Genomic DNA, 10,115 nt, shown 5'->3' on the forward strand with positions numbered 1-10,115 from the left:
GGGGGGGGGGTTAGGAAGTCAAGTTAACCCATCGAATGCTGAGAGCTCTCTGTGAATTAGAATAGCCCTCTTTTGGTGTTGGCTGGCCGGCCAAATGTACTACAGATAGGGAGACCACTGGCCATGTGTTTAAGGTGGTGACTAGAGTCGGAGGACAGTCATGGCATTCAGACCAAATTTCCTTATACTAACTCAGGGCCGAATGCAGCCCTGTTTAGCAGCTCATTGAGGAATGTTCACACTGGAGCAGAGAAATCAGCTGCGCTGGCAGCTACAAAGACAAAGTGAAAGCTTCACCTGTAAACACAGAGTTAAAGAGAAAGTCATAGGAGCTTGTAGCATGAGCTGTGCAGAGAATGAAAGCTTCTCTGGCAAACACGGAGACAGAAAGAAAGTCGCACGAAAAACCGGTTTTGCAAGAACCACTGGAGGGAAAAGAGACCCCTCCTCCATATGTTCCAATCTACCCCCCTTTACCCAGGGTTACTGACTCTGAGCAGTCAAACTCAAAAGGATACACGCCCCCAGTCTCTACTGAGATGGAAAAATCTGAGTCTCGCTCCAGGAAGTTAAGGTGAACTGCTAGGAAAATCAAGCAAGCTGTCTCCAGTCAGGTCGTGTTTGGGCTATGCAAATGCGTCTCTGGGAAACAAGAGGACCCCCCATAGGATCCAAATGAGGCAGCCCAACTACAGTAGCTGCCCAGATACCAAGAGGAACCCCTGCAAAGTTTAAGGGAAGGCGGGAGAAAGGCAATCAATTTAGGGAAAATCTCAGAGGTGCTTCAGGGCGCAGATGAAAGCCCCAGTCAGTTTTATAAAAGACTTAGAGAGGCCAGCGCATGGTGGACACGACATTTGTATTGCAGGCCCAGGGGGATATCAGGCGAAAATTGCAGAAAGTGGAAGGTTTTGCAGGCATGAATGCTACTCAGCTTACTGAAGTGGCCACAACTTGTACATTAACAGAGATCAGGAGGCAAAGAGGGAGACTCATTGAAGGCTTAAGAAAAAGGCTGATTTGCTGGCAGCAGCCCTCACAGGGAGGGAAGCTGGCTTTGCAAGGGGTCGTGATGTGGGCATGGATGTAGGAGGGGAAGAGACCAGTATGGACAGGGATTTGAGAGCTGACTGAGGCTGGAAAGAGATCAGTGTGCACGGTGCAAAAGACAAGGACACTGGAAGGATGAGTGTCCAGAGAATAATATCAAGGAGAAAGGTCAGGGCCATGGTATAGTAAGGCTACCAGTTGGGGGCTGCCACACCCAGGAGAAACCAGACCCTGATCTGATCAGACTGGCAGGGGATGAAGGATATGAGGGCTAGGACAGACCAGGCTTCTTCACTTTGGGCCTGGAGGAGCCCACAGTCAGATTAGAAGAGAGAGGCCAGCTAATGGACTTTAAGGTAGACACCAGAGTTAAACACTCAGTAGTGACCCAACCGATAGGGCCACTATCCAAGAACTGTGCAACTATTGTAGGAGGCACTGGAGTCTCTGAAAAGAGGCTCACCTGTCGGTCAAAGAGGTGTGTTATAGGAGGATGAGAAGTCCAACATCCTCCTGGGAGTCCTATACCTCCCAAATTGTTCAGTTCCTTTGCTGGGAAGAGACCCACTTCAAAAACTGCAGGCACAGACTATATTTTGGCCAAAGGGGAATGTAACTTTAAACCTACCTGGCCCAGAGGCTATGATGTTAACCCTTACTGTTCTGTAAGCTGAGGAATGGAGACTATATGTAAAAAATACTCTGGAACTAGCAGTAAATAAAATGTATGGGTTGCTTACTAAAATTCCCAGAGTTTGGGCTAAAGTATCCCACCTGGACTGGCTGTAAGTCAGACACTAGTGGTAGTAGAGTTAAAACTGGGAGCAACTCTGGTTCTGGTCGGACAGTACCCGGTACTCCCCAAGATCCTATGGGGTGTCGAAAACACTTAGAGTGACTTCATAAGCATGGAATCATAGTCAAATGCCAGTGACCACGGAACACCCCTCTCTTCCTAGAGCAGAAGCCGTCTGGTGAATATAGACCAGTACGGAATTTGTGTGTGGAAAATCAGGCCACAGTGACTATCCACCAGTGGTGCCAAACCCATCTACTTTAATGGGACATATTACAGCAAGGGCCACTTTGTTTACAGTCCTAGATTTTAAGGGCACATTTTTCTGTCTCTGGCTTGCACCAATCAGTCGGTCTATTTTTGCTTGTGAATGGGGTGAATCACAGTACACTTGGACAAGACTCCCACAAGGATTTAAAAACTCTCTTGCAATCTTTGAAGAGTCACTGGCCTCAGACCTTAAAGCATATACCCCACAGAATAGTGACTGTGTCTTGCTCCAATACATTGATGATCTTCTTCTAGCAGTCCCAACCCAAGAGGACTGCTTCCAAGCGACCCAAGACCTCCTGCACCTGCTATGGAAGGCAGGATATAAAGTGCCAAGGAAAAAGGCTCAAATCTGCCTAAAAGTGATGAGTATTTAGTCTTCTATATAAGCCAAAGGAAAAGATGGCTCGGTAGCAAATGGAAGCAGGCTCTTTATGTGCTTTCTACTCCAATCACCCAGTGACAAGAGAGTTCCTATGGGCAGCAGGGTTCTGCTGCTTCTGGATCCCAAATTTCTTGCTCGTGGCTAAGCCATTATATGAAGCCAAAAGAGGGAAAAAAGGAACCCTTCCTCTGGAAGGCCAACCAGGAGAAGGCCTTTAAGGAAATCAAAGAAGCTTTGACTCAGGCCCCAGCTTTAGGACTGCCAGATCTAACTAAGCCTTTCTTTTTACATGTCCATGAGGAAAAGGGAATACATGACCCTATGGCCACAAGAGTTCTAACTCAAGCCATAGGGTCATGGCATCACCTGGTGACACACTTATCGAGGCAATAGAATTCTGTGGCACTTGGATGGCCTCCTTGTTTTAAGGAACTAGCTGTCACTGCTTTGCTGGCACAAGAATCCCACTACTCTGTGCCCCAAATGGGATGGGCCCCATACTGTGATCTTGTCCACTCCCACTGTTGTTAAAGTTGCAGGTGTCATGCCTTGGATCCACCACAGTCAGCTGAAACCATCCGCCCAGGACCAGTGGACAAGCCAGCAGGACCCAGACCATCCAACGAAGGTGATCCTGCAATGAGACCACGGTGCCAGTGCAGATGACAACAGCCCTGCTCTGGTGACTCTGGAAGATGACCAGTCTATGCATGGTGGAAGCTTGAGAAAACAGCAAGCCCTGCTCTAGTCACACCAAGAGTTGACTAGTCTATGCATGGCCAAAGCTTGAAGAATCATCATCAAATGAGTCAATGTGGCCAGAAATCTTAGGCCCACGAATCTTCTTTGTATTATTCATTATATTGCTCTTGTGCTATTGCTTTAACCAACCACCTGCATGCCTTTACTACCCATGCTGGCTACTGTTTGCTTTGTTTGTGCTGATCCTCATATCTGTGCTAGAAGGAGGAGGACCCATATTAGGATGCCCTCACTCCATGCACACTCCATGGATAAGAAACACAGTAGTTAAGACTTTATTGTACCATGCATACTATAGGTACCTGGACACAAGATAGGTCAGGGGATACAGTAACCCTATTTACATGCTTTATCACATTATAAGATTGCAGGCAGTACTTGAAATCATCACTAATGAGACAGCAAATACGTTAGACTTGCTGGCCCAGCACACCACAGAGAAAGAAGGAACACCATCTATTAGAATAGACTGGCTTCAGATTACCTCCTAGCCCAGAAAGGAGTATGTTGAAAGTGGAGCCTGATGAATTGCTGCCTAGAAATTAATGATAACAGGAAAGCCATCATAGAAATAACTGCAAGGATGTAGAAGATAGCTCATGTCCCAGTTCAGACCTGGAACTCAGATGGTCTCCAGATTCCCTCTTAGAAGGTTGGTTTTCATTATCTGGTGGTTTTAAAACATCAGGGGTGGTGTTGGCTGTATTAAAATGTTGCCCAATGCTCCCTTGCCTTTTACCCCTCCTCATCAGAAGCATCCAATCAACCATAGAATCCATAGTTAACAGAACCACCTCCACTCGACTGATGGCTCTAAACAAGTATCAACCTGTACCAAACAGAGAAGAACTGACTTGTAATGAGGAACCAAATGATAGTGATGCCTTCCATTAAATTCCAATAAAAGAGGCATCAAAGGGGGAGATGAGGTGGAAAATAAGGAAGGAAGGAAGGAAGGAAGGAAGGAAGGAAGGAAGGAAGGAAGGAAGGAAGGAAGGAAGGAAGAGAAGAAAAGAAATTAAAAAGAGAAATAAGCTTTCCTGTATTAGACTAACTTGTCCCAGAGGCAGCAATGGGTGAAGTCCAGACACAGGGAAAGTCTTGGTAATGCTATTTAAAAAGCCAGGACACACACCAAAAAAATGTGGTCTGGAGACTCTACCAGCACTCCTTCAACATAGGGAGAAAAAAACAAATTTTCCTCTGTTTTATGGTATGAGTTTATAGATTTTTGTTCTCTGTAACTAGCAACTTCAAGTATTCTATTTTGTCTAAAAAGTACAGTGAAGGTCATGACAAGCCTGAGTAGGCCTGAACTACAGCTGTCTGGGCACCATATTAAAGATTAGAAGGTAAACCAGTGCAAGGTTGTTTTACGCAAAACCTAGATAACAGATATCTAGGTTGCACAGCAAGAGTCATGCGTAATTCTGACTTAGGAGCTTTCACAATTTGATCAATTGTTCTCCCTCTGTATCCCTGCTTTTGCTCCACTGTAAGCCTGCATCAAGTTAGCCCACCCCTTTTGGAAAGTGTGTATAAAAGTCAAGTGCTGTCTTTGTTGCTGTCCCAATCTTTGGACGTGAAGTCCGCTGAGTGTGACTGAGTGCACTCAATAAAGATATCCTCTTGTATACACCCCAAGATCTCTCTCTGGTCCGCCTGATTCCCGCAAAAAGATATCAGTTTAAGAACAATATATATGACAGATGATAAAATACCACAAAGAGTGTTGTTGATTAATAATACTTTGCCATTAACATTGTGATTAGAAAAAAATACACAATTAGGAGGTGCAGTGTGGCATTTTGGTATTACCATGATAGTGGAGGCAGGTAACGGATATCATCAAATCCTGCTCTGCCATTCAATTCTATAACTTATAGGCTTCCTAAGTGTGCTGTACATACTACAAATGTTATCAGAAAGGAGTTATACTTTATGTGTTACTCCACTAGCACAATAAGAATAAGTAAGTTTGAAAAAAAAAAAATTGAAATATATCGTGGAGTTTAGGCTTTCCATGTAATCTGGGCCTCTTTACTTAACCTAATTTTGAAATAGGTCTATTCAGTGTATTGTTCAGAGGGCTATTCAGAGGAAGGAAGCTCAAACTCATCCACCCTCAGTCTGGGTACCCATTTAGCCATATAGATTTGTAGTAACAGAAAAACCAAACTGCCTTGGTGGACTGGACTTGGCCAATATCTGATAGGAAGATGTAATAAAAAGAGTGTGATCAAATCCTGCCCTTAAGGTAGACAGAATCTGTCAATGCTTTAGAGTATACTATCAAAGAGTTAACAGTCAGCAGAACAAAATTTAGCATCATCACAATTTTGGAAGTTTTTTAACAGCCCTATTATTTATAAACTGCCAATCAGTATTTTTACATTTAAATAATTTGCAGTGGTAGTAAATGTGATAATATTTCGATATATGTGAAAAATATCACTTACAATTTTTTCTTGGAAGAAACGCTTAATAATTTGTAATCAGAAAAAAATTATATGTACTTTATAAGTAGATTAATGGATCTCTCATACATAGATGATGACATAGATTTGCATTTTTAGTAAATTATCAAAGACTCTAATTTATGGAAGAAGTGAATATAAGTAAACTCCCCCATTTCATTTTTTTATAAATGAAAAGATTAACATTAAATTTGTAAGATGAATGTATACGTAGTAAATACATTAATAAAATAGGTGTAGACCATTAGTAGTAACTTTTTACTCTTCTTTATTTATCTAGGATTTATCTAGGATTATGTCTGCCTAACAATTACTTAAATATTTGAAGTTTTAATTAATTATCACAATTCTCTAAGTCACTATATATGAAACCTCATGATTGCATTTAACTTGACAATATAAAAATTAGTAATAAAGGTAATATAGTTGTTCCATTTACTTCAGTCTTCTAATAGTTCTCATTACTTAACTTGTCCTCATTTCCTTATTAGCCATATGGAAGGCATTTGACTAGGTGATCTCAATCTGTTTAGAATTCTAACAGACATGCTATAGATTGAATTTTACTCATAAAACAAGGTGCATTCGTTTTTAAAACTTTTAAGTTCAGGGGTACATGTTCCAGTTTGTTACATATGTAAACTTGTGCCATGGGAGTTTGTTTGACAGATTATTTCATCACACAGGCATTAAGCCTAGTACCCATTAGTGATTTTTTCTGCTCCTCTCCTTCATCCCACCCTACACCCTCTGAAAGGCCTCAGTGTGTGTTGTTACCTTCTATGTGTCCACGTGTTCTCATCATTAGGCTCCCTTATCTGTACAGTTCTATGGATATTTGATGACAGGAAATGAGATATCTTAGTACCAATATTCAACAATATAGTGGGTAGTCAAGAATCACCTTCTCAGTAAGACTCTGAGGATCAAATATTGAAAACTTGGGTAACAGCCTGTGAGGATGAAAATGGTTCAACAGAAAACACACTGTTGAAATAATAATTGATTCAACATTTATCATTTAAAAAGTCAAAAATAAAATCTAACTTCTTTACATTTATCTTCCAGTCCTAGGAAAAATATAATAAACTAAAAGGGGTTGACATTTTATTATGCACAGTCACATTCTTTATGGCCAGAAACAAACTATCTTTATTTCAAGTGTCGTTACCTTTCACAAAATTGTTTTTCAGTAATTTTCTGGGTTGTCTGTCTCCTAATTCAATCATCACACCTACCCTTTCTCCTAATGTATAGATGTCATAAATGCAACAGAAAAATGACAGCTCTTCTTTCATTACCAGTTGCTTCATTTTCTATGAGAGTAAATCCCCTATCTTTATCATGGAGTGGTGGTAACACATTTCATGATAGAGTATGGCCTGTCCTTCCTCTATCCAAGTACCACCACCACCCCACTCCCTGCTGCACTGGATACTGTGCCCTATCATACTCAGTGACTTCATCATTTCTCTAAGAGAACAAGTTCTGGCATGCATGCTGCTTCTTTTGGTGGGGAGGGTGGTAATGAGAAATGGGTGATACACCATTATCTTTATCCACAGTGTTCTCTATTTGTCCGTGTGACAATCTTGTATTAATTCTTCAAGTCTCAAGTCACATACCATGTCTTAATGTGTAGCCTTCACTTACTGCCCCAGAGGACTTGGTGCTTCTTCCTTTGTGATCTGAAACCGATTTTAACACAGTTTTTACTGTTATAATAATTTGTGATCTAGAGAACACTGCCTGTTTCGTTGACTCATATTGTGCGTTGCTCATTTTAGTTCTAAGACTTATAATGTATACTTTTTCAAAAAATCATCTACTCTTAGGTCATCCACAAACTAAAGCATTTATGACTCATGATGGATCCAATGGAATGTATGAGAGAATCTACCACGGAATCCCTATGGTGGGACTTTATTGTAGATCAACCTGATAACTTTGCTCACATGAAGGCTAAGGGGGAAGCTGTTAGATTGGACTCAAAAACAATACAAATTACAGATTCGCTTGATGCATTAAAAGCAGTCATTAATGACCCTACACAAATGTAAATTTTTTAAGCTCATAGCATGTATTCATACTTTCTCACATGAAGGCCAAGGGTGCAGCAGTGACTTTGAACATGAACACAGTGCTGAGTACATGTAGTTTTTGCAATACCTAAAGGCCATGATCAATACATCATTGTATCACAATATTTTGTTTGTTTGTTTGATTTAGTGAAAACATTTGTCAGAGGTTTTAGGATAGTGCATAAGTTCCAAAATAGCCAAAAAGCGAAAGNCAAAATGATATTATGGAATTGTAATACATATTTAAAAAGTTACCATAATAAAGTAAATAAATATATTCATGATCTCATATTAGTTATTCATTTCTTTTGTTTTTAACGTTTTCCTAAGATGATTTATTTTCAGAAATCAGCATGACGTAATCAATCTGTAATTCCCATTATATTTAATGTTTTACAGATTTTTATACTACCTTTTGATCCCATCACTGATAATTTGTAAACAAGTAGAGCTTTCAAATTTGCCTTTTAAAAATGATTGAAAAAAGGAGATATTAGTATAAATGTAGCCATTTCTTTGTTCTTACAGTGGTGGTTGATTTGCTTATATTTGGAAGAAATATAAAATCAAAAAATAGTTGACTTGAAAGAGATAAGTTGGAATATTTCTGTTTAACAGCCAAAATGTATGAAACCAGAAATATGTGATTTAAAAATTATTTCACCACATTAATTTCAGTTATGCTATTACTATTATATTAGTCATAGCATTAAGTTTTAATAAACATAGCACTGGTATTGAAAAATGAAGATAATGTTTAATTAGTTGATACATACTGAATGTGTGTGACACACATTGTATTGGTTCTTTGTATTATATTACCCAATTGTATGAAAAAAATGTATCAGAATTAGTGCCCTCTTCTGAAAAACACAGTTCCCCACTGTATTTTTTTAAATAACAAGGAGAGAAGTTACCTCCATTGCTGTTGCTACAGTGCCATGCTTTAGCACTTTTGGTTTTGACTTGGTAAGCAATATACTTACGTGCATCCTTACTCTTTGTCTATTAGTCCATAATTATTTCAACACTAGAAATAAATGGAACTACAGAGCCTCAAAGTAAAATATTGAAAGCCACTTAGACTCTAAAATCCCAATACAAGAAAAAGAGTAATAAGAGTGAACATTTATTGACAATCACTTTATGATGAGAATAATTCTACCAAGTATTCTGAGAATCATTAAATGACGACTCACGATAATCAGGCAAGAAAGATACAATTCTTATTCATTCAATTTAACAATAAAAAAACTTGGAACAGATAACATTTTTTAAAAAAAGGACCAGTAGATAGCAGGTTAGGATTCAAATTAAGACCATCCACTTTCAAACTTTTAACCATGAATCCACTGATGTAATGTTAATTCCAACTCTTGGTCAGTGCCAACTTCTTACGAGCTTTGCCCTGACATGAACCTGACCTCGTCAGATTTGTCTGCTATCTCTAGACTTTGATATTATTTTGAAACTTGTACTTCAGGTCCATTAAAATTTTTTAACTAGATAATTCAATTTCTGTGCTCTCAAATGATTTTTTTTAACCCTTTGAATGTACCTGTTTTCAATTTATAGGTTACAAATAATTGTTCTCTCTTAAATTATCTCATTTCATCTTGAAATCTTATGCATGAAATAAATTCTAGTCCATAAACCAAAATCTCTATAACCACCATGAAATAAAATATTTTATTTTCATCCACTTTTATGTGGCACTCATTTTAACATCTACACAAAATTTCACATATTTATGTTTTCTGGTTTGTTATATAAGTTGATGTCTATTTGATTTTCCAGTAGCTGTAAAAAGAACGTGATGTAGTTATCAATCATTTATTATGATCAGTCTCTGAAGCCCTTGGACCAAAAACTCTCCAGGATTGAGTTTATCATGCACCACAATGGAGCCAAGTACCTGCTGCCACCTACCCACAACCTCACCTGCTTGCAGTACTGCTCTATGGATGTGCTGGCCTGCATGGCAATTGTTACTCTCTTTGTCATATTACGTTGCTTTATTACCAACTGTTTGTTAAGGCAAGAAAGAAAGAAAAGAGAGTAGATCTGTTTGAGATCTAAGACAGGCAGGCATGATGCAGAAAATCATGCCATTTAATGCCACCACTATGTATCAAGGTATGGACTAAATTCTTTACTACATTTTACAAGACCTGTGCCTTCTTGATTTGTTTGAAATTTTTAATCGTTGTTAAACATTAAGCAATGTACAATTTTAATTTCAGAAAACCTGTAATAATTCAATTTTAATGCTTATCTATGTATATTTTAAAGTG

At 39.1% G+C, this 10,115-nt stretch overlaps 1 pseudogene; it reads left to right on the plus strand.

Annotated features, from left to right (window-relative positions):
• The window catches only part of LOC108520602 (UDP-glucuronosyltransferase 2B10-like), a 22,576-nt pseudogene extending 12,467 nt beyond the window's left edge, over positions 1 to 10,109 (plus strand).
• Positions 10,110 to 10,115: the final 6 nt, after the last annotated feature.

This window comes from Rhinopithecus bieti, unplaced genomic scaffold (assembly GCF_001698545.2).
Source record: "Rhinopithecus bieti isolate Rb0 unplaced genomic scaffold, ASM169854v2 scaffold_54174, whole genome shotgun sequence".
In the NCBI taxonomy this organism is placed as follows: Eukaryota; Metazoa; Chordata; class Mammalia; order Primates; family Cercopithecidae; genus Rhinopithecus; species Rhinopithecus bieti.